A 26,171-nucleotide genomic window follows, 5' to 3' on the forward strand; every position below is an offset into this window, starting at 1 on the left:
TTAGCTGTAGGGTTAGATTTAGGGTTTGGGTTTTGGTTAGGGTTAGGTGTTAGGGTTAGTGTTAGGGTTAGGGGTAGGGTTAGTGTTAGGGTTAGGGTTAGGGGTAGGGTTATAGTTAGTTTTGGGGTTGTGGTTAGGGTTAGGGGTTAGGGTTATGGTTAGGTTTAGGGTTAGCGTCAGGGTTAGAGATGGGGTGAGGGTTAGGTTTAGGGTTACGGGTAGGGTTACGGTTACGGTTAGGTTAGGGTTAGGGTTATCGTTAGGTTTAGTTTTGGGTTAGGTTTAGGGGTTAGATGTAGGTTTAGTGTTAGGGTTAGGTTTAGGGTTAGCCTTAGGATTAGGGTTAGGGTTATCGTTAGGGGTAGGGTTAGAGTTAGGGTTAGGGTTGCGTTAGGTTTAGAGTTAGGGTTAGGGTTGGGTAAGTGTTAGGGGTTAGGGGTAGGGTTAGGGGTAGGGGTAGGGTTAGGGGTAATGGTAGGGTTAGAGTTAGTTTTAGGGTTGGGTTATGGTTAAGGGTCAGGGTTATGGATAGGGTTAGCATTATTTTTAGGGTTAGGGTTAGGGTTAGGGGTAGGGTTAGGGTTAGTGTTAGGGTTAGGGTTAGGGTTTAGGGTTATGGTTAGGGTTTGGGTTAGGGTTAGGGTTAGGGTTAGGGGTAGGGTTAGGGTTAGGGTTAGTGTTTGGTTAGGGTTAGTGGTTAGTTTTAGGGGTAGGGTTAGTGTTAGGTTTAGTGTTAGGGTTAGGTTTAGAGTTAGAGTTAGGTTTGGGTTAGGGTTAGGGTTATGGGTAGGTTTAGGTTTAGGGTTAGGGTTAGGGTTACGGTGAGGTTTAGGGTTAGGATTGTGGTTAGGTTAGGGTTAGGTGTTAGGGTTTGGGTTAGGTTTGGATTAGGGTTGGGTTAGGTGTTAGGTTTAGGGTTAGGGTTAGGGTTAGGGGTAGGGTTAGGTTTAGGGTTAGGGGTTAGGGTTAGGTTTAGAGTTGAGTAAGTGTTAGGGTTTAGGGTTAGGGTTGGCCTTAGGGGTAGTGGTAGTGGTAGGGTAGGGTTAGGGTTAGGGTTAGTGTTAGAGTTAGTTTTATGCTTGGGTTAGGTTTAGGGGTAGGGGTTAGGTTTAGGGTTATTTTTAGGGTTAGGGTAAGGGGTAGGGTTAGGGTGAGATTAGGGGTAGGGTTATGGTTAGGAGTTAGGGTTACTGTTAGGTTTAGGGTTAGGGTTAGGGTTGGTTTACGGTTAGGGGTTAGGGTTAGGGTTAGAGTTAGGTGTAGGGATAGGTTTAGGGTTAGGGTTAGGATTAGGTTTAGAGTCAGGGTTAGGGTTGGTTTAGGGTTAGGGGTTAGTGTTAGGGTTAGGGGTAGGGGTAGGGGTAGGTTTAGGGTTAGGGTTAGGGTTTGGTTAGGTTTAGGTGTTAGGTTTAGGGGTAGGTTTAGGGTTAGTGTTAGGTTTAGAGTTAGGGTTAGGGTTAGGATTTCGGTGTGGTTTAGGGTTAGGGTTAGGGTTGGGTTAGGGTTAGGTGTTAGGGTTAGGTTTAGTTTTAGGGTTAGGGTTACTGTTAGGGGTAGGGTTAGGGTTAGGGTTAGTGTTAGGGGTATAGTTAGAATTAAGGTTAGTGTTGGGTTAGGGGTAGGGGTACGGGTAGGGTTAGGGTTAGGGTTTGGTTAGGGGTTAGGTTTAGGTTAGTGTTAGGGTAAGGTTTGGGTTCGTGGTATGGGTAGTGGTAGGTTTAGGGTTAGGGTTAGGGTTAGGGTTAGGGTTAGGGTTAGGGTTAGGGTTACGGTGAGGTTTAGGGTAAGGGTTGGGTTGCGATATGGTTAGGTGTTAGGGTTAGTGTTAATTTTAGGTTTAGTGTTTTTTTTGGGTTACGGTTGGGTTAGGGGTTAGGTTTAGGTTGAGGGTTAGGGTTAGGGGTTGGGTTAGGTTTAGGGTTTGGGTTAGTGTTAGGATTAACGTTAGCATTAGGGTTAGAGTTACGGTTAGTGTTAGGGTTAGGGTTAGGTTTAGTGGTTAGGGTTAGGGTTAGCTTTAGGGTTAAGGGTATAGATAGGAATAGGGTTAGCGTTAGGGTTAAGGTTCAGTTAGGTTTAGGGTTAGGGTTATGGTTAGGGTTAGTGTTAGGATTAGGGTTAACGTTAGGGTTAGGGTTAGGTGTAGGGTTAGGTTTAGGGTTAGTGTTAGGGCTACGGTTAGGGTTTGGTTTAGAATTAGGCGTAGGTTTGTGTTAGTGTTAGGGGTTAGGTTTAGGGTTAGGGTTAGGGGTAGTGTTAGGGGTAGGGTTTGGGTTAGGGTTATGGTTACGGGTAGGGTTAGGGTTAGGGGTAGGGTTAGGGGTAGGGGTACGGTTAGGGGTAGGATTAGTGTTAAGGTTAGATTTGGGTAGGGATAGGTCTAGGTTTAGGTTTAGAGTTAGGATTAGGGTTACGGTTAATGTTGGGTTAAAGATAGGGGTACTGGTAGGGTTTGGGTTCGGTTTAGGGTTAGATTAGGGATAGGGTTGGTTTAGGGTTAGGGGTTAGGGTTAGGGGTAGTGTTAGTTTTAGGGTTAGGGTTAGGTTTAGGGTTGGGTTAGGGTTTGGGGTGAGGTTTAGTGTTAGTTTTCGGGTTAGATATAGGGTTAGATTTAGGTTTAGGGTTAGGTTTGGGTTAGCGTTAGTGTCAGGGTTATGGTTAGGGTTAGGAGTAGGGTTAGGTTTAGAGTTAGTCTTAGGTTTGGGTTAGGGTTAGGGTTTAGGGTTAGTGTTAGCGTTAGGGTTACTCTTAGGGGTAGGGTTAGGTTTAGGTTTAGGGGTTAGGGTTAGGGTTAGAGTTAGGGTTAGGGTTGCGTTAGGTTTAGGGGTTAGGATTAGGTTTAGGGGTATGGTTATGGTTAGGGTTAAGGTTAGGGTTAGTGTTAGATTTAGGGTTAGGGTTACGGTTAGGGTTTGGTTTAGAGTTAGGGTTAGGGTTAGTGTTAGGGTTAGTTTTAGGGTTAGAGTTAGGGTTAGGTTTTGGTTAGGGTTAGGGGTAAGGGTTAGGGTTAGGGGTAGGGTTAGGGATAGGGTTACGGGTAGGGTTAGGGGTAGGTGTAGTGGTATGATTAGAGTTAAGGTCAGCTTCTGTTAGGGTTAGGGGTAGTGTTACGGTTAGGGTTTGGTTTAGCGTTAGGGTTAGGGTTAGTGTTAGAGTTAGGTGTAGGGTTAGGGTTAGTGGTTAGGGTTAGGGTTTGCGTTGGAGGTAGGGTTATGGTTAGGGTTAGGGGCAGGGTTAGGGTTAGGTTTACTGTTAGGTTTAGGGTTAGATTTAGGATTAGGGTTAGGGTTAGGGGTTAGGGTTAGTGGTAGGGTTAGTGTTAGGGTTAGGATTAGGGTTAGGGTTAGGGTTAGAGTTAGTTTTAGGGTTGGGTTAGGGTTATGTGTTAGGGTTAGATTTAGGGTTAGCGTCAGGGTTAGAGATAGGGTTAAGGTTAGGTTTAGGGTTACGGGTAGGGTTAGGGTTCGGGTTAGGTTAGGGTTAGGTTTAGGGGTACGGTAGTGTTAGGGGTAGGGTTAGGGTTAGGGTTAGGGGTTGGTTTGGGATCATGGTTGGGGTTAGGTTTATGGTTAGTGTTATCGTTAGGATTAGGTTTGGGTTAGGGTTAGGGGTTAGGTTTAGGGTTAGGGTTAGGGGTTGGTTTAGGGTTAGTGGTAGTGTTAGAATTAGTTTTAGGGTTTGGTTAGGGTTAGGGGTCAGGGTTAGGGTTACAGTTAGGGTTAGCATTATTGTTAGTGTTAGTGTTAGGGTTAGGGATAGGGTTATGCTTAGGGTTTTGGTTAGGGTTAGGGTTAGGGGTTATGTTTATGGTTAGGGTTTGGGTTAGGGTTCACTGTAGGGGTAGGTTTAGGGTTTGCGTTAGGGTTAGGGTTTGGTTAGGGGTTAAATTTAGGGTTAGGGTTAGGTTTAGGGGTATGGTTAGATTTAGGGTTAGGGTTAGGGTTAGGTTTGGGTTAGGGGTAGGGGTAGGGGTAGTTTTAGGTTTAGGGTTACGGTTAGGGTTAGGGTTACGGTGAGGTTTAGGGTTATGGTTGGGGTTGGGTTTGGGTTAGTTTTTAGGGTTATTGTTAGGTTTAGGGTTAGTGTTTGGTTTGGGTTACGGTTGGGTTAGGGGTTAGGTTTAGAATGAGGGTTAGGGTTAGGGTTAGGTTTAGGGTTAGTGTTTGTGTTAGGATTAGGGTTAGCATTAGGGTTAGAGTTACGGTTAGTGTTAGGGTTAGGGTTATGGGTTAGGGTTAGGGTATGGGTTAGTGTTACGGTTTGGGGTAGAGTTAGGAGTAGGGTTAGAGTTAGGATTAAGGTTCAGTTAGTGTTAGGGTTAAGGTTAGGGTTAGTGTTAGGATTAGGGTTAGCGTTATGGTTATTGTTAGGTGTAGGGTTAGGTTCAGGGTTAGGGTTAGGGTTACGGTTAGGGTTTGGTTTAGAGTTAGTGGTAGGGTTAGTGTTAGGGTTAGTTTTAGGGTTAGAGTTAGGTTTATGTTTGGGTTAGTGTTAGGGGTTAGGTTTATGGTTATGGTTAGGGGTAGTGTTAGGGGTAGGGTTTGGGTTAGGGTTATGGTTATGGGTAGGGTTAGGTTTACGGGTAGGGTTAGGCGTAGGGGTAGGATTAGAGTTAAGGTTAGGGTTGGTTAGGGGTAGGGCTAGGTTTAGGTTTAGGGGTAGAGGTAGGGTTAGAGTTAGGGTTAGGGGGAGGGTTAGGGGTAGGGGTAGGTTTAGAGTTAGGGTTAGGGGGAGGGTTATGGATAGGGTTATTTTTAGGGTTAGAGTTACTGTTAGGTTTGGGTTAGGGTTAGGGTTTATGTTTAGGGTTAGAGTTAGGGTTAGGATTGGGTTAGGGTTACGGGTTACGGTTAGCTTTAGGGATAGGTTTAGGGTTAGGGTTAGGGTTATGGTTTGGGGTTGGGTTAGGGTTAGGTTTAGGGGTTATGGTTATGGTTAGGGTTTGGATTAGGGGTAGGGGTAGGGTTATGGTTAAGGGTTATGATTAGGGTTAGGGTTGGGTTAGGGTTACTTTAGGGTTAGAGTTAGGGTTAAGGTTAGGGTTAAAGTTAGGCTTAGGGTTGGGTTAGGATTGGGGATTATGTTTAGAATTATCATTAGGGTTAGCTTTAGTGTTAGGTTTAGTGTTAGGGTTAGGGTTAGGGTTTTTATTAGGGGTAGGGTTAGGGTTAGGGTTAGAGTGATGGTTAAGGTTATGTTTAGTTTAGGATTAGGGTTGGGTTAACGTTAGGGGTTAGGTTTAGGGTTAAGTTTTGGATTAGGGGTAGGGTTAGGGTTACAGTTAGGGTAACGGTTAAGGTTAGGGTTAGGGTTAGTTTAGGATTAGGGTTAGGGTTGGGTTACCGTTAGGGGTTAGGGTTAGGGTTAGGGTTTGTATTTGGGTAACGGTTAGGGTTAGGGTTAGGGTTAGGGTTTAGGATTAGAGTTAGGCTTAGGGTTACGGTTAAGGTTAGGGTTTGTGTTAAGGCTGCTATCATCTTGCAAATGTGGATCTGTATTACAATAAGTGTTAGGGTTAGGTTTTGGTTTAGGGTTAGGTTTTTGCTTAGGGTTCGGTTAGTGTAGGGTTAGGGTTGGTTTCGGGTTAGGGGTTATGGTTATGGTTAGGGTTAGGTTTAGGGTTAGAGTCAGGGTTAGGGTTAGATTTAGGGTTAGGGTTCGGTTTGGGTTAGGATTGGCTTAGGGTTAGGGCTAGTGTTAGGATTAGGGTTATGGTTAGAGTGAGGGATAGGGTGGGTTAGGGTTAGGGGTTAGAATTAGGGTTAGGGGTAGGGGTAGCGGTAGGGGTAGGTTTAGTGTTAAGGTTAGGTTTACAGTTAGGGTTAGGGTTAGTTTTAGGTTTCAGTGTAGGATTATGTGCAGGGTTAGGGTTAGGGTTACGGTTAGGGGCTGGGTTAGGGTTAGACTTAGGGGTAGGGTTAGGGTTAATGTTAGGGTTAGGGTTAATGTTAGGGTTAGGGTTAGGGTTAGAGTTAGGGTTAGGTTTGGTTTAGGGATAGGGTTTAGGGTTAGGGTTAGGGTTAAGGTTAGGGCTAGATTTAGTCTTAGGGTTGGGTTAGGGTTAGGGATTATGTTTAGGGTTAGGGTTAGGGCTTAGGGTTAGATTTAGGGTTAGGGTTCATATAGAGTTAGGGTTAGTGTTAGTGTTCGCTTCGGGTTAGGGGTTATGGTTAGGTTTAGGTTTTGTGTTAGGTTTAGGGTTGAATTTACGGTTAGGGTTCGGTTAGGGTTAGGGTTAGGGTTGGCTTAGGGTTAGGGCTAGTGTTAGGGATAGGCTTATGGTTAGAGTTAGGGATAGGGTTGCTTTAGGGTTAGGTTTTAGGGATAGGGGTACGGGTAGGGGTAGGGTTACCTTTAGGGTTAGGGTTAGGTTTTCGTTTAGGGTTAGAGTTAGTTTTAGGTTTCAGGGTAGGGTTATGAGTAGGATTAGGGTTATGGTTAGGGTTACGGTTAGGGGCTGGGTTAGGGTTAGAGTTAGGGGCTATGTTTAGGGTGAAGGTTAGGGTTAGGTTTAATATTAGGGTTAGGGTTAGAGTTATGGTTAGGGCTGGTTTAGGGATAGGGTTAAGGTTAGGGTTAGGGTTAGTGTTAGGGTTAAGGTTAGGGTTAGAGTTAGGCTTAGGGTTGGGTTAGGGTTAGGGATTATTTTTAGTGTTAGAGTTAGGGTTAGAGTTAGGGTTAGGGGTTGGGTTAGAGTTAGGGTTAGGGTTGTGTTGTGGTTAGGGGTAAGGGTTAGGGTTAGTGTTAGGTTAGAGTTAGTGTTAGGGTTCAGTTAGGGTTAGGGTTAGGGGTAGGGTTAGGGTAAGGTTTAGGGTTAGGGTTATGGTTAGTTTTAGGTTTAGGGTTAGGGTTAGGGTTAGGGTTAGGGTTAGGGGTTAGGGTTAGGGTTACGGTTAAGGTTAGAGTTTGGGATAAGGTAGCTTTCATCTTGTAAATGTGGATCTGTATTGCAGTGAGGGTTAGGGTAAGGGTTAGGGTTAGCGTTAGGGGTAGGGTTTGTGTTAGCTTCAGGGCTAGGGTTAGGGGTAGTGTTAGGGTTTGGGGTAGGGTTAGGGTTATAATTGGGTTAGCGTTAGTGGTTAGGTTTAGGGTTATTGTTAAAGTTAGGGGTAGGATTAGAGTTTTCGTTAGGGTTATTGTTGGGTGAGGGTTAGGGGTTAGGTTTAGGGTTAGTGTTAGAGTTAGGGTTATGGTTATGGTTAGAGTCAGGCTTATGGTTGAGTTAGGTTTAGGGGTTAGAGTTAGGGTTAGGGTTAGGTTTAGGGGTTAGGGTTAGGGTTAGGTATTGGGTTAGGGTTCGGGTTAGGGGTTAGTGTTAGGGATAGGGTTAGAGTTAGCTTTAGGGTTAGTTTAGGGTCAGTGCTTAGGGTTAGGGTTAGGGTTAGGTATAGGGTAAGTGTTAGGGTTAAGGTTATGGTTAGGGTTAGATTTAGGGTTAGGGTTAGGCTTAGGGGTTAGGCTTAGGCTTAGGGTTATGGTTAAGGTTTGGGTTTGGGTTAAGGCAGCTATCATCTTGTAAATGTGGATCTGTATTGCAATAAGTGTTAGGGTTAGGGTTAGGGATAGGTTTTGGGTTAGGGTTAGGGTTTGGGGTTGGGTTAGGGTTAGGTTAAGTGTTATGGTTAGGGTTAGGGTTTGGATTAGGGGTAGGATTAGGGTTAGGGTTAGGGGTTATGTTTAGGGTTAGGGTTGGGTTATGGTTAAATTTAGGGTTTGGTTTAGGGTTAGGGTTAGAGTTAGGGTTAACGTTAGGGTTAGAGTTATGCTTAGGGTTTGGTTAGGGTTGGGGATTATGTTTAGAATATGGTTTAGGGTTAGCTTTAAGGTTAGGTTTAGGGTTAGCGTTTGTATTAGGAGTAGGGTTAGGGTTAGGGTTAGGGTAATATTTAGGCTTAGGTTTCGGTTAGGGTTAGGGTTGGCTTAGGTTTAGGGCTAGTGTTACAGTTAGGGTTATGGTTAGAGTTAGGGATAGCGTTGCGTTAGGGTTAGGGGTTAGGGATAGGGGTTGGGGTAGGGGTAGGGTTAGGTTTAGGGTTAGGGTTAGAGTTAGGGTTAGGGTTGGTTTAGGGATAGGGTTTAGGGTTAGGGTTAGTGTTAGGGTTAAGGTTAGGGTTAGAATTAGGCTTAGGGTTGGCTTAGGGTTAGGGATTATTTTTAGTGTTAGGGTTAGGGTTAGAGTTAGGGTTAGGGGTTGGGTTAGAGTTTGGTTAGTGTTAGGGTTAGGGTTTATATTAGGGGTAGGGTTAGGGTTAGGGTTACGGTTAAAGTTAGGTTTAGTGTTAGGTTTCGGATTAGGGTTAGGTTTGGGTTACCGTTAGGGGTTAGGGTTAGGGTTAGGGTTTGGATTTGTGTAAGGGTTAGGGTTAGGGTTAGGGTTAGGTGTTAATGTTAGGGATAGGCTTCGGGTTAAGGTTATGGTTTGGGTTAAGGCAGATATCATCTTGTAAATGCGGATCTGTATTGCAATAAGTGTTAGGGTTAGGGTTAGGGTTTGGGTTAGGGGTAGGGGTAGGGGTAGGTTTAGGTTTAGGGTTAGAGTTAGGGTTAGGGTTACGGTGAGGTTTATGGTTAGGGTTAGGGTTGGGTTAGGGTTAGGTGTTAGGTTTAGGGTTAGCTTTAGGGTTAGGGTTAGGTTTGGGTAGGGTTGGTATGGGTTAGGGTTAGGGTTAGGGTTAGGGTTAGGGGTAGGGGTAGGGTTAGGTTTAGGGTTAGTGTTAGGATTAGGGTTAGAATTAGGGTTAGAATTAGGGTTAGTGTAAGGGTTTGGGGTAGGGTTAGGGTTAGGGGTTAGGGTTAAGGTTAGGGTTAGGGTTAGCGTTAGTGTTAGGGGTAGGGGTAGCTGTAGGGTTAGAGTTATGGTTAGGGTTCAGTTAGGGTTAGGGTTAGTGTTTGTGTTAGGATTAGGGTTAGCATTAGGGTTAGGGTTTGCGTTAGTGTTAGGGCTAGGGTTAGGGGTAGGGGTAGGGTTAGAGTTATGGTTGGGTTAGGGTTGGGGTTGGGGTTAGTGTTAGGATTAGGGTTAGCATTAGGGTTAGAGTTAGGTTTAGGGTTAGAATTAGGGTTATGATTGGGTTAGGGTTACGGGTTACGGTTCGCTTTAGGGATAGGTTTAGGTTTAGGGTTAGGGTTAGGTTTAGGGGTAGGGTTAGGGGTAGGTGTAGGGTTAGAGTTAGGGTTAGTGTTGGGTTAGGATTAGGGTTAGGGTTAGTGTTAGGATTAGGGTTAGCATTAGTGTTAGAGTTAGGGTTAGGGTTATGGTTAGGGCTAGGTTTAGGTTTAGGTTAAGATTTACTCTTAGGTTTTTTGTTAGGGTTAGGGGTTATGTTTAGGGTTTGGGTTAGAGTTAGGGTTATGATTGGGTTAGGGTTACGGGTTATGGTTTGCTTTAGGGATAGGTTTAGTTTTAGGGTTAGTGTTAGGGTTAGTGGTTGGGTTAGGTTTAGGTTTAGGTGTTATGATTAGGGTTAGGGTTTGGATTAAGGGTAGGGTTAGGGTTAGGGTTAGGGGTTATGAGTAGGGTTAGGGTTGGGTTAGGGTTAGCTTTAGGGTTAGGTTTAGGGTTCTGGTTAGAGTTAGGGTTAAGTTTAGGGTTAGAGTTATGCTTAGGGTTGGGTTAGGGTTGGGGATTATGTTTAGAATTAGGGTTAGGGTTAGCTTTAGTGTTAGGTTTAGGGTTAGGGTTTGTATAGGTGTAGGGTTAGGGTTATGGTGACGGTTAAGGTTAGGGTTAGCGTTAGGTTTAGGTTAGGGTCAGGGTTGTGTTCACTTTTGGGGTTAGGGTTAGGGTTAGGGTTTGGATTAGGGTTAGGGTCACGGTTATGGTTACAGTTTAGGTTTGTGTTAGGTTTAGGATTAGGGTTAGGGTTGGGTTACCGTTAGGGGTTAGGGTTAGTGTTAGGGTTTGGATTTGGGTAAGGGTTAGGGTTAGGCTTAGGGTTAGGGGTTAGGGTTAGGCTTAGTGTTACGGTTAAGGTTAGCGTTTGGGTTAAGACAGGTATCATCTTGTAAATGTGGATCTGTATTGCAATAAGTGTTAGGGTTAGGGTTAGAGTTAGGTTTTGGGTTAGGGTTAGGGTTTAGGGTTAGATTTAGGGTTAGGGTTCGTTTAGAGTTAGGGTTAGGGTTAGGGTTGGCTTCCAAACCATGCATTCATAATAATTTCATTCATAGTTATGCCAATGACAATCGGTGGCTTCGGCAACTGACTTGTCCCACGTACAATCGGAGCCCCAAATATAGCATGCCCACGAATAAACGATATAAGTTTCTGACTTTTACCCCCATCGTTTCTCCTCTTACTGGCATCAGCAATAGTAGAAGCCAGCACAGGAACAGGCTGAACTGTTTTTACATTCCATTAGCACATGCTGGGGCATCAGTTGACCTAACCATTTTTTTCACTACAAATAGCAGGTGTGCCCTCAATTCTTGGGGCAATTAACTTCATTACTATACAATCATCAATATGAAACCACCAGCGATGACACAATAAGCGGTCTACACTGGTTTGATCCAGTTTGAAACAGTTTGAACAGGTCTGATCCAGTTTGATCCCGTTTTTAACCCGTCTACACTGGTTTTATCCAGTTTGAACTAGTTTGATCCTTATTCATCTGATCCGTCCTAATCACTGCTGTCCTTCTACTCCTTTCCCTCCCTATTCTAGCCGCAGGAATTACAATACTTCTTACAGACCGTAATCTAAATACCACTCTCTGCGACCCAGATGGAGGGGGCGACCCCATCCTCTATCAACCCCTGTTCTGATTCTTTGGGCACCCAGAGGTACATATTCTTATTCTCCCTGGCTTTGGCATCATCTCCCATATCGTAACCTACTACTCAGGCAAAAAAGAACCATTCGGATACATAGGAATAGTCTGAGCTATAATATCTATGGGATTCCTAGGATTTATTGTTCACAGTAGGACCTGACGTAGACACACGAGCTTACTTTACATTGGCCACAATAAGAGACAACCTTCGTTAAGGTAAAATAAGAAAGGAAGGATTCGACTCCCCTAAAACTGGTTTCAAGCCAGCACCATAGCCTCTATGTCTTTCTCAATGAGATATTAGTAAATAAATTACATAACTTTGTCAAAGTTAATTTATAGACTAAACTCTATCTATCTTATATGGCTTACCCATTCCAAGTAGGCTTACAAGATGCTTCCTCCTCATTGGGGCTGAAGAGATGGCTCAGAGGTTAAGAGCATTGCCTGCTCTTCCAAAGGTCCTGAGTTCAATTCCCGGCAACCCCATGGTGGCTCACAAACCATCTGTAATGAGGTCTGGTGCCCGCTTCTGGAGTGCAGACATACACACAGACAGAATACTTTTTACATAATAAATAAATAAAATAAATAAATAAATAATTTTAAAAAGATGCTTCTTCACCTATTGTAGAAGAATTAATAAATTTTCATGACCAGACACTTAGAATGGTGTTTTTAGTACTAGATATCAGTAATCTCATAAAGACAACAGAACTAACTCATACTACCAGTATGACACCCAAGAAGTAGAGACGATCTGAACCCTCTTACCCGCCATAATCCTGATTCTAATTGCCCTGCCTTCCTTACAAATCTTGTACATAATAGACGAAATTAACAACCTAGCCCTCACAGTAAAAACAATGGGCCACAAATGATATTGAAGATTGATCTTTATCAATAATCTAATTACATTATGAAGCTTAGAGCGTTCACCTTTTAAGTTAAAGTTAGAGATAGTTAGTCTCCATAGTGAATGCCACAACTGGATACATCCACATGATTTATTACGGTCCTGTCAACGACAATCACACTGTTCATTCGTATACAGCTAAAAATCTCACTTCACAACGTCCCACAAACTCCATCAAGTCAAGTCAATTAGACTTATAAAAGCAAGCAAAAAAAATAAATAAATAAAAAATAAAAAAAAAAGGGCTGGAGAGATGGCTCAGAGGTTAAGAGCATTGCCTGCTCTTCCAAAGGTCCTGATTTCGAGTTCCGGCATCCACACGGTGGCTCACAACCATCAGTAATGGGGTCTGGTGCCCTCTTCTGGCCTGCAGGCATACATACACACAGGCAGAATATTGTGTGCATAATAAATAAATAAATAAATAAATGTTAAAAAAAACAATCCGCGAGAATCAAAATGAATGAAAATTTATTCGCCTTTTTCATTACCCCTACAATAATTGTCGTACTTATTATTATACTCCCATCAATACTTTATAACTTCTTCCAAACGACTGGTCTCAAACCGCTTCCACTCATTTCAACAATTACTCAAACTCATTATTAAATAATGCTAATCCACTCACCCAAAGGACGCACACGATCACTCCTACTAGTATCCTTAATTATATTTATTGGCTCAACTAACCTTCTAGGACTCTTACCACACACATTCACCCCAACAACACAATTATCAACAAATTTAGGAATAGCAATCCCAATATGAGATGGAGCCGTAATCCTCATCTTCCGCCATAAACCAAAAGCCTCGTTAGCCCACTTCCTACCCCAAGGTACCACTATCTCCCTCATTCCTATATTAATCATTATTGAAACCACCAGCTTATTCATCTAACCCATAGCCCTAGCTAACATCACCGCAGGTCACTTATTAATTCACTTAATCAATGGTGCTACAGTAGTTCTCACAGCATTAGCCCACCAACAGCTACAATCACATTCATCATTTTAGCCCTTTTTACTATCCTAGAGTTTGCCGTAGCCGTAATTCAAGCTTACGTATTTGCCTTACTAGTAAGCCTCTACCTACATGATAACACCTAATGACCCACCAAACTCGTCCTTTCCATATAGTAAACCCAAGCCCTTCTCTGCCCTACTGCTAACCTCAGGTTTAGTTATATGATTCCACTACAGTTCAGCTATCCTTCTATCACTAGGACTCCTAGGTAATTCACTCACTATATATCAGTGATGACGTGATGTAATCCGAGGAGGCACTTATCAAGGACATCACACACCTATTGTACAAAAAGGCCTACACTACGGAACAATCCTATTTATCATCTCCGGAAGTGTTTCTCTTTGCAGGTTTCTTCTGAGCATTCCATCACTCAAGCCTAGCCCCAACCCATGACCTCGGGGGCTGCTGGCCACCAACAGGAATTACACCTCTTAACCCTCTAGAAGTTCCACTCCTAAACACATCAGTCTTACGAGCATCAGGAGTATCTATCACATGAGCCCACCACAGCCTAATAGAAGGCAAACGAAATAACACACACCAAGCCCTATTTATCACAATCATACTGGGAGTCTATGTCACCATTCTACAAGCCTCAGAATATTTCAAAACACCATTCTCTATGTCAGATGGAATTTACGGATCCACATTCTTCATGGCAACTGGATTCCATGGCCTCCACATCATCATTGGCTCCACCTTCCTAATTATTTGTCTCCCACGACAATTAAAATACCACTTCACATCTAAACACCACTCTGGCTTCGAAGCAGCAGCACGATATTGACACTTCGTAGATGTAGCATGATTATTCCTATATGTATCTGATTATTGATGAGGATCATACTTTCTTAGTATAATCAGTGCATCTGACTTCAATCAGTTAGTTCTAGTGCAACCTAAAAGAAAGTAATTAACATAATACTTATCTTACTAGTAAACATCAACCTAGCCATAACCCTAATTCCCGTAGCCTTCTGACTTACTCACTTTAACATCTATACTGAAAAAGCCAACCCATAGGAATGCAGATTTGACCCTATAAGCTCAGCTCGACTACCCTTCTCAATGAAATTCTTTCTAGTAGCGATCACCTTCCTACTCTTCGATCTTGAAATCGCATTAACTCCTTCCATTACCCTGAGCGATACAATTTCCCTCATTTATCCTCATCACAATCCTAGCCCTCGGCCTAGCTTATGAGTGGACACAAAAAGGCTTAGAATGAACAGAATAACTGGTAATTAGTTTCATTGACATTAATGATATCGACTCATTAGATTATGATGATATCATAATTACCAAAAATGACACCTGCCGTACTTAACATTACCCTGTCCTTTACTTTTTCTTTCCTAGGAACCCTTATATTCCAATTGCACCTACTATCTACCCTCCTCTGCCTAGAAGGTATAATATTATCCTTATTTATCATACCCTTAAACACACACTCCATAATTATATTCCCAATCCCCATCATTATCTTATCTTAGTATTTGCTGCCTGTGAGGCAGCTGTAGGGCTAGCCCTATTAGCAAAAATTTCAAACACCTATGGCTCTGATTTCGTACATAACCTAAACCTTCTACAATGCTAAAAATTATTTTTCCTATCATTCATACTATTACCCCTAACCTGACTTTCAAGTGACAAAAAAGTATGGATCAATGGTGACAACCTATAGCCTTCTAATTAACCTTGTCTCTATTAACCTTTTATGACAAAACGACGAAAACAGCCTGAGCTTCTCTACCATATTCTCCGCAGAACCCTTATCTGTCCCACTTCTAGTCCTAACAACCAGACAACTTCCACGAATACTCCTGGCCAGCTAAAATCATATCAAAAAACTAAACATTTCCCTACTAGTGTACCTCCAAACTCTACTTATCATGACATTCTCTGCCAATGAACTCATCATATTCTATGTCCCATTTGAAGCCACCCTCATTCCAACCCTTATTATTATGACACGATGAGGGAACCAAACAGAACGGCTTAACGCAGGGATTTACTTCTTATTTTACACCTTAGTAGGATCCATCACCCTAGTAATTGCCTTAATCTGCATTCAAAACTCAACAGGAACATTAAATCTTACCCTAATAACAGTAAAAAGCTCCTCACCAATCAACCAAACATGGTCTAATATCATCCTATGACTAGCTTGTATTATTATATAATTATATAATTATAGTTAAACTACCCCATATGGAGTCCACCTAGGACTCCCTAAAGCCCATGTCGAGGCCCCCATTGCAGGATCTATGATCCTCACAGCAATTCTACTAAAGCTAGGGGGATATGGCATACGAATCTCTACAATTCTAGACCCAGTAACTAGATATATAGCCTGTCCTTTTATCCTATTGTCACTATGAGGAATAATTATAACCAGCTCCATCTGCCTCCGACAAATGGACCTAAAATCGCTCATCCCTTATTCTTCAGACAGCCAAATGGCCCTAGTCATGGCCGCCATCATAATCCAAACCCCAGGAAGTTTTATGGAAGCTACAGCATTAATAATTGCCCATGGTTTAACATCCTCCCTATTGTTCTTTCTAGCAAACACAAACTATGAACGCATCCATAGTCCAACAATAATCATAGCCCGAGGTCTACAAATAGGATTCCCTCTAATGGCCACATGATGAATCATAGCAAGCTTAGCTAATCTTGCCCTACCACCAACAATCAATTGAATTGGAGAACTAATAATTACAATCTCCTTATTCTCTTGATCAAATCCATCCATTATTCTACTAGGAACAAACATCCTTGTTACCTCCCTTTACTCGATCTACATAATTGTCACCACACAACGGGGTAAACTAACCAACCATATAAATAACTTACAACCTTCACACACACGAGAATCGACACTCATAGCTATCCATATTTTACCTCTCGTCCTACTTACTATTAACCCTAAGCTAATTATGGGCTCCACACTATATTAATATAGTTTAAAAAAATACCAGACTGTGAATCTGAAGATAGGATATAAATATCCTTATTTACCCAGAAAGCATGCAAGAGCTGTTAAACTCTCACTAAGCCTAAAATTTGACCTTTTCTCAATCGTTTTCTTACCTGTAGCCCTATTCGTCACATGATCAATTATAGAATTTTCTATATGATATGTACACTCAGACCCAAACCTAGATCGGTTTATCAAATACCTATTAACATTCTTAATCACTATAGTCATCTTAACTACCACTAACAACCTGTTCAGAAGTTAAATGGTCAACCTTCTTTTAAAGTATTTTATTGTCAGTTTCCCTCTTTATTTTTTTTAAAGATTAATTTATTATGTATACAACTTTCTGCCTCCATTTATACTAACATGCCAGAGGAGGGCACCAGATCTCTTCTCAGATGGTTGTGAGCCACCACGTGTTTGCTGGGAATTGAACTCAGGACCTCTGGAAGAGCAGAACTCTAAAGCACAAGCTGTGAGAGCAACCCAGGAGAACAGAGCAAGAGAGCATGAGACACAGAGCAGACCAAGAACAGTTCCCAGAGACTCAGACAGCCACTGTAAGAATTGCATCAACAGAATAGAAAAGATGGAAGAGAGAATCTCAGGGGTTGAACATAGCTATATGAAATAAATTCATCAGCCAAAGAAAACATTAAATCTAACAAATTCTTAACACAAAACATCCAGTAAATCTGGGAAAACATCAAAACTCAAAACCTAAGAATGATAGGGATAGAAGGAGAACTCCAGCTCAAAGAAAACACATTAAACAAAATGATACAAACTTAAGGAAAGATAGCCCTACAAAGATCGAAGAAGCTTACAGAACACAAGATAGACTGGATAAAAATAAAGTCCACTCACCATATAATAATTAAAACACAAAACATATAGACTAAAGACAGAATATTATGAGCAGCAAAGGGAAAAGGTCAAGTAACATATAAAGGTAGACCTATCAGAATGACACCTGACTTCTCAATGGAAACCAAGAAAGCAAGAAGGCCCTGGTGCAGACCACAGATGCAAGCACAGATATCTATACCCAGCAAACGTTTCCATCACCATCGATGGAGGAAACAAGATAATCCATGACAAAACCAGATTTGCACAAACCCAGCATTACAGAAAGTACTAGAAGGAAAACCCCAACCCAAGGAAGCTCACTTCACACACAAAATAATCAAGCAACAGATAACCTCACATCAGCAAAACCAAAGGAAGGGAAACACACAACCACTCTCAATGAAACAGAACAGGTATTAACAATCACTGGACATTAATAGCACTTAATATCAATGGTCCCAACTCACCTATAAAAGGACCCAGGCTAAGAAAATGGATAGGAAAACAAGAGCCAGCTTTCTGCTGTATACAAGAAACACACCTCAACCTCAAAGACAGACATTTCCTCAGAGTAAAGGATTAGGAAAAGGTTTTCCGATTAATTGCACCTAAAAAAAAGGTGTAGCTATTCTAATATCTAACATTAGATTTCAAAATGAAATAAATAAGAAGAGATGAAGAAAGACAGTTTATACTCATAACAAGATAAATCTATCAAACTGAAGTCTCAATCCTTAACATTTATGCCCCTAATACAAGAGCACTCACATATGTAAAAGAAACATTACTAGCCGGGCGGTGGTGGCGCACGCCTTTAATCCTAGCACTCGGGAGGCAGAGGCAGGCAGATCTCTGTGAGTTCGAGACCAGCCTGGTCTACAAGAGCTAGTTCCAGGACAGGCTCCAAAACCACAGAGAAACCCTGTCTCAAAAAACCAAAAAAAGAAAGAAAGAAAGAAAGAAAGAAAGAAAGAAAGAAAGAAAGAAACATTACTAAAGCTTAAAACATACATCAAAATCCGCACACTGCTAGTAGGAGACTTCTACATTCCACTAACCACAATGTTAGTTTGGTCTACCAGACAAAAAATTCACAGAGAAATAAGGAAACTAACAGATGGCATAGATGAAAAGGAATTAACAGACATGTACAGAACATTTCACCTAAACGCAAAATTATACCTTCTTCTCAGCACCTCAGAACCTTCTCTAAGAATGACCACATACTCCATAGCAAATCAAACATCTGCAGATATGAAAAAATTGGAGGAACCCTATGTGTCTTATTGGATCACCAGGTTTAAAGTTAGAAATTAACAACAATACTATGAGAAATCATACAAATTCATGGAAATTGAAAAGTAAACTATTGAACCACTCCTGGGTCAAAAAAGAAATAAGAAAGAAATTAAAGACTTCCTAAAATTAAACAAAAATGAAGCCACCAAGTACACAAACCTATGGGACACTATGAAAGCAGTGCTAAGAAGAAAGTTCATGGCACATAAAGAAAGTGGAGAAACACTTATCCAAACTCTTACGCAAACTAATAAAAAAGCAGAGATAGAAAATCCAAATTAACACAGTCAGAAATGAAAAGGGATAAAAGACAACAGACATCAAGGAAATCCAGAGAATCCTTAGATCATACTACAAAAGCCTGACTCCAAAAAATTAGAAAACATAAAAGAAATGGACATTTTTCTGGTTAGGTACCATATACCAAAATTAAATCAAGACCAGGTGAACAATTTAAGTAGACCTATAAACTATAAAGAAATAGAAGCTATCATAAAAAGCCTCACAAACAAAAATATACCAGGGACAAATGGTTTTAATGCAGAATTTTATCAGAACTTCCTATACTCCTTAAAGTGTTCCCCAGAATCATGGGAGACGTAGTACCGGACCGGGAACCGGGTCCCGAACCCCCCTGTGGGGGGTCGGAGAGCGGCAGGGCCGCCCTCCACGAGCCGGGAGAGCATCCACGGGCCCAGACATGACCCGCGGGGACCCCACGTCCCGCCCCGAACCACAGCCACCCGGCGTCCCCCATGGACCCCGAGTGCTGGGTCACCACGGCCCCTCCCCAGCCCTGGAGACACCCCACCCCCGGTACCGCTCATCCCTAGCGACACCCCACCTCTAGCCACGCCCTAAGTATACCTTTATGGCACAACAGGACTTAATGGGGTTTTGACACTGGCATGGTATGTTGTGCAGCATTAAAAGGATGGTTTTTTAGTGGACCCCGCTCCTCCCTCTGGGCCTTCCCTCCACCCTCCCGGCCTCTCTGCCTCTGCCCCCACCCTGCGCCCTCCCTCAGCACCGTGTGACCCTGTTCACCCTCCGCCCCCTCCGCACCCCGTACCAGCTCCAGCGGCGGCTGCAGGTCACAGGTGGTGCTTTCTCTGCTGTTTATCCACTGTTCTGTTAATATTTCGGCTTTTTTTTTGCCACAGGCTGCCTCTGTGAACTTCTGCCGGCCAGCAGGAAAAAAGCTGGGAAGGCAGGGGCCCGGGCATCATGGGAAATCGAGTTCCCTTTGCATTCTGCACATTCACGGACTACAGGCAAAATGGCCGCCACAGGGAATCATGGGAGACGTAGTCCAGAACCAGGAACAGGCTCCAAGAGCCACGGGGAGTGGCGCGGCCGTCCCTCCACGACGAGGGGTGTGGGGGTAGGGCACCCACACGTGCGGACACGCTGCGGGGAGAACCCACGCCCCTCCCCCGGACCCCAGCCACGATTAGTACCCAAGAGAGAGCAGGGTGGTGGTGGCACAGGCCTTTAATCCCAGCACTCAGGAGGCAGAGGCAGGTGTATCTCTGTGAGTTCGAGGCCAGCCTCCTCCAGGAGCTAGTTCCAAGAGAGGAACCAAAAAGCTACGGAGAAACCCAGTCTCGAAAATAAAAAAATAAAATCAGAGGCCAAGGGCCACTACCCAGATCACCACACAAACTAACAGAACCTGTATGGTTCATGGTCCATTGCTTTCTAAGCAGCTAACAATTCAGCCAACCTGTTCTTCCTGGTGCTCCCTTCAGCAGAAAAAGAGAATCCTTTAAAAAACCAGTAAGGTATCAGTGCTCCTGATTATCAAGTAGAGTCCTTCATTACCTAGGATGATGACCCATCTGGGCTTCAAGACATTACCAGTTAACCTACTGGTGAACAGAGATCAAATATCTCAGAGAACAAAAGTCCTCCAGGTTTGTCCTTGCACACTATGGTGAGACAAGACCCTAATTTGTAGTTTAATAAAATCTTCTATTCTCCCAGAGCACTTCCTGTTCTTCCTCCAAGGTGCAGGGTCCTATGTGTACACATTCCAATATACACTCAATGTCCAGTGTAGCCAACCCTTTACTTCATAACTGGGAGGTCCTGCAAACAAACACAGGTCACATTCAAACAATAATTGTTAAAAAGAGGCCATGGATTAGAACACAATAAAGGGTCCATGGGAACAGTTAGAAACAAGACAGAAATTGTGAAAATCATGTAATTAAAATGTCAAAAAATTACAGTTAAAAAGTTGAAACAAGCTTCATGGTCATGTGCTCCAGAGGCTAGGGATCTGTATTAGGAGCACACCAAGTACAACTTACATCATTCTCTGAGGGTATACAGTCATGTTAGGCAGGACCACACCCTTTTACCTCGTTGTACTAGTTTCCTTGAAATACTGTAACTACAGTAATTTGGTTTAATAATAAGTTCAGTTTTTATACAGATCCTTGAATGCATGGTTTGTGGTGTGTCACTACTCATTGCTCATTTTATGGAGTTTTTCGGCACCCAAGGATAACCCTAACCTCTGAAAGTAGCTTGCTCTAATACAGAGAGAACCAAGAGGTGAGTGAACAGCCCCCCAAAACACACTTTCTAGGCCCTCCGTAGTGAGGCAAAACCCTGGACCTCTACTCTGACTACCTCAGTTTCTCTAGACAATCAACAGGAGAGTTTCCTGCAGGTAGGCTGGCCAATACCCACTCCCATCCACTGGATGCCCACAAGCAACAAACACCATCCTGTAACCAAATTCACCTATCCTGCAACTTCAGTGGAACTCAGAGATACAGCTTGCTACAATACTGAGAGGACCAAGAGGTGAGTGACCAGGACGCCAGAAGAAGTCCTAACTAACCCGATGCGGGTTATCTAAACAGCCTGCAGAAGAGGTTCTGCTGAGAGGACTGAGAGAGGAACTCTAGCCGTGAGAGCAACCCGGGAGAACAGAGCAAGAGAGCAGGCTAAAGGGACCACAGTGGCTCCCTGAGACACAGAGCAGACCAAGAACAGTCACCAAAGACTCAGACAGCCACTGTAAGAATTGGACCAAGATGCAAAGACACTGCCAACATCAATTGAAGAGATGGGCTCCAATGCAAGAATTTATCCAACAACCTAATAAGCCGCATGGTAACATCAGAAACCAGTGATCACATACCAGGGAGACTTGACCATCCTAACCAAGTAAAAGCAAAAGAAAATGATTTCAAATATAAGTTTATGAAAAGGATAAAGACCGTTAAAGTGAAATGAAAAACTCCTTTAATTAATGGAGAAAAAAACAACAAAAAATTGGGAAAAATTAATAAATCCCAAAAAGAAACCCCCTAAAAATAATCAAACTGTTGAAGAAAATGGTTCAAGACTTAAAGACCAAAATAGAAGCAATAAAAAAGGGAAACTCTGGATATGGAAAATCTGCATAAATGAACAGAAACTATACAGAGGGAAGTATAACCACTAGAATAGAAGAGATGGAAGAGAGAATCTCAGGGGTTGAAGAAAGCTAGATAAAATAATTTTAGGATAAAATAATTTTAGGAAAATAATTATTTAGATAAAATAATTTTAGGAAATCTAGAAAAACATAAAAACACCAAACCTAAGGATAATAGGAATGGAAGGAGAACAACTCAAGCTGAAAGGCAAAGAAAATATATTCAACAAAATCATACAAGAAAACTTTCCCAAATTAAAGAAAAATATTCCTAAAAAGGTAGAAGAAGTTTACAAAAAAGACTGGATCAAAAAAAGTCCTCTCACCATAACTCTTAATATCAATGAACTGAATACAGAAAGACACAGGCTAAGAGAATGGATAGGAAACCAAGATCCAGCCTTCTTTGTATACAAGAAACACACCTCAACCTCAAAGACAGACATTACTTCAGAGTAAAGGGTTGGGAAAAGGTTTTCCAATCAAATGGACCTAAGAGACAAGCAAGTGTATAGCTATCCTAATATCTAACATTAGATTTCAAAATAATCTAATGCAGGAGGACACTTTATACTCAGAGCAAGGTGAGTCTATCAAAATAAAATCTCAATAAGTTACAACTTAAGACAACAATACTCTCAGAAATCCTACAAATTCGTGGAAATTGAACAATAAACTAATGAACCACCCACCCATGGGTCAAGGTAGAAATAAATTAAAGACTTCCCTAAAATTCAACAAAAATGAAGGCACAATGTACCAAAACCTATGGGAGACTATGAAAGCAGTACTAAGAGGAAAGTTCATAGCACAGACAGAAAGCTCACACTAGTGACTTAACAAAAAAGCAGACATGCCCAGAAGGAGCAGAAGACAGGAAATAATCAAATTGAGGACTAAAATAAATTAAATAGAAACAATTTAAAAAATACAATCAATGACAAAAAGCAGATTGAGAAAAATCAGCAAGATAGACAAACCCTTATCCATACTAATAAAAAAAGCACTGGGAGAACATCCAAATTAACACAATCATCAATGAAAAGGGGGACATAACACTAAGGAAATCCAGAAGAATCCTTAGATAATACTACAAAAACCTGTCCTCCACAAAATTAGAAAACATAAAAGAAATGGACAATTTTCTGGTTAGGTACCATATACCAAAATTAAATCAAGAACAGGTGAGCAATTTAAATAGATGTATAAACTGTAAGGAAATAGAAGCTCTAATCAAAAGCCTCACAAAAATATGCCAAAGACAAATGGTTTTAACGTAGAATTCTATCAGAACTTCCTATAATCCTCAAAGTGTTCCCCATAATAGAACCAGAAGGAGCATTGACAAACTCTTTTTATGAGTACAGTTAACATGATACCAAAACCAAACAAAGAATGAACAAAGAAAGAGAATTACAAACTACTCTCACTTATGAACAAAGATGCAAACATAATTAACAAAATGCATCAAACTGAATCCAAGAACACATGAAAAAAAGCTTGAGGAAATGAGATCATTGAGATGGAGGAAGGTCAGAGATGAGAGCAAGGAAAGAGATAGATTGATTGAGGGAGCCATTATGGGGTTACCAAGAAACCTGACTCTAGTAAATTCCTAGGAATCCACAAGGATGACCCCAGATAAGACCCTAAGAAATAGAGGAGGGGGGACCAGAGCTGGCCTTGTCTTGTAGTCAGACTGATGAATAACTTAAATATCACCAAAGAACATTCATCCAGCAACTGCTGGAAGCAGAGGCAGAGCTCGTCTGTGCAGAGTCTGGGGGCCTCCTGAGTGTTCTGTGTCTGCATGGGGGTAGGGGGGATCCACACCTCCTCTGTAAGTCTGGGCGTGAGCTCTGCTGCGTGTCAGGGCACCGTCAGCTTGTACCCTAGGCCTCTCTCTGTGTGACCTGGGTGACGGACGCGCCATGGATGTCTGACTGGCTGGCTGCTCCCTCCTGTGCTGGCGGGAAATACCAGCTGGCAACTCCCTCCTCCCACCAGCCTCCTCGCTACCCTCCCCCGCTTTCCCCAAACGCCCCACGCACCCCCCCACCCCCCGTGCTGTCCTGGGAGCCAGCCCCGGTCGCCCCAGTTCCGGACACCGGCGAAAAGCGGCCCCGCTGCCACTGGAACCATGCTCCGCCCCCTCCCCCTCTCCCAGCTCCGAACCGGTACCTCGGATTCCCCTGCGGTGATCGCAGCTTCAGGAGCGGCAGCTGCCGCGGGGGGAGAGGGGGGAAGCTGCGGTTTTTCTTCATTTTTTCTCCTCTTTCCTCATTTTTTCTGCTTCACCGGGAGCCAGGTACAAGCCTGGAGGGAGTGGCCTGTCTGTATTTCCTGGGCAGGAAGGAAGGATGGAAGGAGGCTGGGCTTCCAGGCTGGGAATCATGGGAGACTGAGTCCACCCGGACATGACCCGCAGGGACCCCACGTCCCGCCCCAGACCACAGCCACCCGGCGTCCCCCATGGACCCCGAGTGTCGGGTCACCCCGGCCCCGGAGACACCCCACCCCCCGGTACCGCTCATCCCTAGTGATGCCCCAGCTCTAGCCACGCCCTAAGTATATCTTTATGGCACAAGAGGACTTAATGGGGTTTTGACACTGGCATGGTATGTTGTGCAGCATTAAAAGGATGGTTTTTTAATGGACCCCGCTCCTCCCTCTGAGCCTCTCTGCCGCCGCCCCGCGCCCTCCCTCAGCACCGTGTGACCCTGTTCACCCTCCGCCCCCTCTGCGCCCCGTACCAGCTCCAGCGGTGGCTGCAGGTCACAGGCGGTGCTTTCTCCGCTGTTTATCCGCTGTTCTGTTAATATTTCGGCTTTTTTTTGCCACAGGCTGCCTCTGTGAACTTCTGCCGGCCAGCAGGAAAAAAGCTGGGAAGGCAGGGGCCCGGGCATCATGGGAAATCGAGTTCCCTTTGCATTCTGCACATTCATGGACTACAGGCAAAATGGCCGCCACAGGGAATCATGGGAGACGTAGTCCAGAACCAGGAACAGGCTCCAAGAGCCCCGGGGAGTGGCGTGGCCGCCCCTCCGCGACGAGGGGTGTGGGGGCGGGGTGCCCACACGTGCGGACACGCTGCGGGGAGAACCCACACCCCTCCCCCGGACCCCAGCTGCGATTAGTACCCAAGAGAGAGCAGGGTGGTGGTGGCGCAGGCCTTTAATCCCAGCACTCAGGAGGCAGAGGCAGGTGTATCTCTTTGAGTTCGAGGCCAGGCAGTTCCAGATAGCAGAGCTAAGAGACTTCTGGATTAGGCATTCGAATGTGGGGTCTTCCATTTAAATGAAGTTTGAAGGACAGAGAGAGTGAGGTACGGAGTCCTGTGCATCATTCACAATGATGTTTCCGTGCTCGTCCCAAATCACCACCCATGCGGTTTCTGGAGTCCTTTAAAGGCTGTTCTGAAGTGCACCAACTAGATATTTACTAATGCTAATGGCGTTTGGTTCTTGTTTTGGGTTTGGGGAAGGAGGAACCGAGGGAGCCTTGCCTGTGCATGTGTATTTTAGACATATAGACACCACCATGTCAAAAGACCCAATGCCTCAGTTCCGCGGGAATAGATGAACTTCCCTCCAACCCACCAGCACAGGGAACTGCAGTATTTTGTTTGTGTTTTGTGTTTTTTCTTCAGCTTTCACCCCTGATAAGTGACTTCAGCTGTTTCTTATATAGGGCAATTAGAAGCCAGGTGGTAGTGATGCACACTTTAAATACCAACACTCGGGAGGCAGAAGCAGGTGGATCTCAGAGGAGGTCGCCAGTTTCAGTCAAGGTAAGGGAATATTGTGGGAGTGTGTTTGTCTGTCTATGTGTGACCCAGTTCGCCCTCCGCCCCCTCCGCTCCCTGTACCAGCTCCAGCGGCGGCTGCAGGTCACAGGTGGTGCTTTCTCCGCTGTTTATCCACTGTTCTGTTAATATTTCGGCTTTTTTTGCCACAGGCTGCCTCTGTGAACTTCCGCCGGCTAGCAGGAAAAAACTGCGAAGGCATGGGCCCGGGCATCATGAGAAATCGAGTTCCCTGTGCTTTCGGCACATTCATGGACTACAGGCAAAATGGCCGCTGGATGGAATCATGGGAGACGTAGTCCAGAACCGGGAACAGGCTACAGGAGGCCCGGGAAGTTTTTGAGGTGCTGAAGGCAATGGAATGTGAGTTTGTGCATTGAGTGTGATCTATGTATCAGATGGGGTTCCTGTTGTTGCCAGTCCGAACTCAGTGACCTTGTATGGGTCCCTTAAGTTTTCTGGCTTTGATGGCCAATTGCTAAAATTTGGGGTAACTGCAATATTGGCAAATGGGTATTATAGTTATTTGTGCTTCCTATAGAGATCATTGAGATTTAGTTATGGGAAAGCTCCTTTCTAATCGAACTCTTCTCAAAAATGCCTTCGATCATTATTTGGCAATTACTTGCAAGCTGCAGAATATAGTACAGCTCGATAAAAGAATCATGCAATATTGTGTGTTGAAAGAGGACCAGTGACTCAGAAGAGTAGGACATACTGTGATTGATATATTGTGGAAGAAATTATTGGCATTTTTAAGTGATTTAACTGTTGGGTGTGCACCAAAGCCAAGGTTTGTATTAGAAACAGCACTGCTGAACACATATGCTTTTTTCTCCTCTGCTTTTAAATGGAATGAAAGTTTTTGCAGGGAATGTGATCTGTGTATCAGATGGGGTTCCGGGTGGTGCCAGTCCGAACTCAGTACCTTGGATGGGTCCCTTAAGGTTCCTGGGCTTGATGGCCAAACGCTAAAATTTGGGGTAACTGCAATATTGGCACAAGGGTATTATAGTTATTTGTACTTCCTAGAGTAAGATCACTGAGATTTAGTTTATGGGCAAGCTCCTTTTGAATC

At 43.5% G+C, this 26,171-nt stretch overlaps 1 long non-coding RNA gene across 2 annotated transcripts in view; it reads right to left on the reverse strand.

The window, feature by feature from the left end:
- LOC142842267 (uncharacterized) overlaps window positions 1–24,145 on the reverse strand; it is a 33,339-nt gene extending 9,194 nt beyond the window's left edge. The window contains exons 1-3 of one of the 2 annotated variants that reach the window (XR_012909255.1): window positions 24,042–24,145; window positions 23,470–23,631; window positions 11,149–11,308 (exon numbers count right to left, since the gene is read on the reverse strand). This is a non-coding gene — a long non-coding RNA (uncharacterized LOC142842267). Of the gene's footprint in view, window positions 1–11,148; window positions 11,309–18,924; window positions 19,016–23,469; window positions 23,632–24,041 lie in introns of those variants that run through there. The other variant, XR_012909256.1, reaches the window with a different exon arrangement.
- Window positions 24,146–26,171: the final 2,026 nt, after the last annotated feature.

The sequence above is a fragment of the Microtus pennsylvanicus genome, unplaced genomic scaffold (assembly GCF_037038515.1).
Source record: "Microtus pennsylvanicus isolate mMicPen1 unplaced genomic scaffold, mMicPen1.hap1 Scaffold_47, whole genome shotgun sequence".
Lineage (NCBI taxonomy): Eukaryota > Metazoa > Chordata > Mammalia > Rodentia > Cricetidae > Microtus > Microtus pennsylvanicus.